Source organism: Cryptotermes secundus, unplaced genomic scaffold (genome assembly GCF_002891405.2).
Source record: "Cryptotermes secundus unplaced genomic scaffold, Csec_1.0 scaffold532, whole genome shotgun sequence".
Classification (NCBI taxonomy): Eukaryota; Metazoa; Arthropoda; class Insecta; order Blattodea; family Kalotermitidae; genus Cryptotermes; species Cryptotermes secundus.
Window position 1 is genome coordinate 428,166 of NW_019744117.1, and position 2,994 is coordinate 431,159.

Sequence of the window (2,994 nt, forward strand, 5' to 3'; positions counted from 1 at the left end):
TGTCTAAAGTGCTGGAGCGGCTAGTTCTTGTTTCCACACTGTACAGGTGTTATTCTGTGTAGTCTTCCTGTGTGCGTGCCGCTGCTTGTCTTTACTACGTGTAAACGGTGTTCTAATGTGACTCATAGCAGCTTATAAATTATTTTAAATCGATGGCATATTATTCAAATAAAATTCTTTTTGTTTCATTAAAGTAATAAAGAGATGGATAAATAGGGATTGACGGCGTTCGAGAACAAAGTGCTCAGGGGAATATTTAGACCCGCGAGGAAAGAGCTGACAGGAGTCTGAAGGAAACTACTTGAAAAGTCCCATACTTTGTAACCTTCGCTGCATATTAGTACATTAATCAGATCAAGAGTGTGCGATTGGCGGGATTGTAGCAGGCGTGGGATAAATGAGAATTGCTTACAAAATGTGGCGAGGAATCTGAGAGGGAGATAACGCTTGGAATATCTAAATATAGGTGGCAGGATAATATTGAAATTAAGATGTAAAAAGAAAAGTAAAATTTCGCCTTTGCTTAATTAATAAAGCGCTAGGCCATGAAGACGAGGGGGAGTTCAGGTATAGCTCTAGCTTTCTTGACGTCGATACTAGATGAAGGAGATTACCCAGCTTCACGCTTCTACCGCTTTATCCCCGGGGAAATAACCTCCAGTACTCATTGGATAAGAGGCTGAATATTGAATCTGTTTAAAAAAAAAATGGTGTGAGCATGTGAATTTGACTCAGTTCCCGTGTGGTAGATTTCAGTAGCCCACTTTCTTTAATGCTGTAGAATTAATGAGAATTCCGGTTGCATAAAGTTCGGGGTACTTTTTAAGAAGCGGAGCAATTTTTAGTCCATGGGTAAGAATTCCGATTTATGCAGTTGTTTATTTATTAATTTTCCATCGACTCTGGACATCCGGATTCCAAGTTCCAAATTCAGTTATCTTTACCGAGCTGTTAGCAGTTTTTCTTAGTACCTCCGAGAAGGTGACAGTAGGCTATAAAGTAGGGTAAAATGTCTCCTCAGTTAACAGTAGAATCATATATCGTTCGGTGCAAATAGTAAGAAGATTGAACGGTGAACCAAAATAATTCTTTGTTTTCTTACTTCTTGCGTTATATCACGCTATCTTTTGATATTTTAGATTTTCTTTTCCCACAGCACATGTTGTTTATATCAAGTTTATCTTTTATTTTATGATTCTTATATTTATTGTTTTACTTTTTATTTTATTTTTTGAAGTATGAAGGAGAAGTTATATTTCTAAAGAAATAAAAAATTCAACCTTCGATTTTCGACGCTACAAAAAAATTCACATTTATTGTGTCACGAAAGTATGTGGGTAGATTAGATTGTGTCTGTAGCCATTGTTTGCTGACGGTAGTCCGTAATTCTAAATAAAGAATGTTAAAATTGCAGTTACACCTTTTGTCTGGATACGAGACATCCAGTTTTTCCGCCCGTAATCTAAGTGACAGAGTGACAAGAAATGGCCAGCTGATGTCGACTGAGATGTTGGGCATTTGCACTTTGCAGATGTTGGGCATTTGCACTTTGCAGATGTTGGGCATTTGCACTTTGCAGATGTTGGGCATTTGCACTTTGCAGATGTTGGGCATTTGCACTTTGCAGATGTTGGGCATTTGCACTTTGCAGATGTTGGGCATTTGCACTTTGCAGATGTTGGGCATTTGCACTTTGCAGATGTTGGGCATTTGCACTTTGCAGATGTTGGGCATTTGCACTTTGCAGATGTTGGGCATTTGCACTTTGCAGATGTTGGGCATTTGCACTTTGCAGATGTTGGGCATTTGCACTTTGCAGATGTTGGGCATTTGCACTTTGCAGATGTTGGGCATTTGCACTTTGCAGATGTTGGGCATTTGCACTTTGCAGATGTTGGGCATTTGCACTTTGCAGATGTTGGGCATTTGCACTTTGCAGATGTTGGGCATTTGCACTTTGCAGATGTTGGGCATTTGCACTTTGCAGATGTTGGGCATTTGCACTTTGCAGATGTTGGGCATTTGCACTTTGCAGATGTTGGGCATTTGCACTTTGCAGATGTTGGGCATTTGCACTTTGCAGATGTTGGGCATTTGCACTTTGCAGATGTTGGCAGTGTTATCGACGTTTTAGGGGTTCATTTTGCTCCGATCTTCAGGTTTCACGATGGAAGGAGCAAATATCTCCAGAATTTCGGTAACACTGATCATTTCCACAAGGTGAAAGTACCTATCAGAAAGAAACACATCGTCAGCGAACGTCCGTGAACGTCTAAAATCATAGAAAATATTCTTATTAAATTTTTCATAAATTTTGAAAGAACTAAAAAGAATTACGAGTAATATTAAGTTCATGTACTCATAGAGGTGGAAATGACGAGTCCTATCTTCTAGTACATATGATGCCATGTAGGACGTTGAAAGTCAACCGATGTTTCGGAGGAAAATCTCACATCCATCTACAGGGTAAAAGAAGAAGTCGAGCAAGAAACCAGTATGTAAACAAGCAGCAAGCAGACAATCGGCCTGCCGAATGTATAATTTTTCATTTAATATTTGTTGTCAGTCAACTTAAATGAGTTTCATTCAGTCTTATTCAGTTTCATTCACTAAGATGTGAAATGTTGTATAAATATTACCGTTCAAGTATAGTTACACTCTACTAAGATTTAAAACTGATGATGTGTACTCTGTTTTGTTTAAATATGGTGTGTTATTTTGTGTGATGAGTGTGTTATTTGTGTTTTGTGTCTTATTGTAGGACTGCTGCCACCGGCTAAAAACCCATTTGGAGTTTAAATTAATAATAATAATTCAATTAAGTTCTTTATTGTTTATGTGCTGAGCCAACAACCGCAAGGCCAATTACAGACACAGCACAGTGTAGACAGAAGAAATAATAATAATAATAATAATAATTCAGTGTAATTGTTTATGTTCGTGCAAATAATAATAGTAAAAATTATACCATATTATAAAAATCGATTGAGGAGA

General features: G+C 37.7%; 1 protein-coding gene across 1 annotated transcript in view; it reads left to right on the forward strand.

Annotated features, from left to right (window-relative positions):
- Nucleotides 1-2,994, forward strand: part of LOC111874492 (transmembrane protein 18) — a 131,158-nt gene that overhangs the window by 85,606 nt on the left and 42,558 nt on the right. The gene's annotated exons all lie outside the window — the stretch shown is intronic.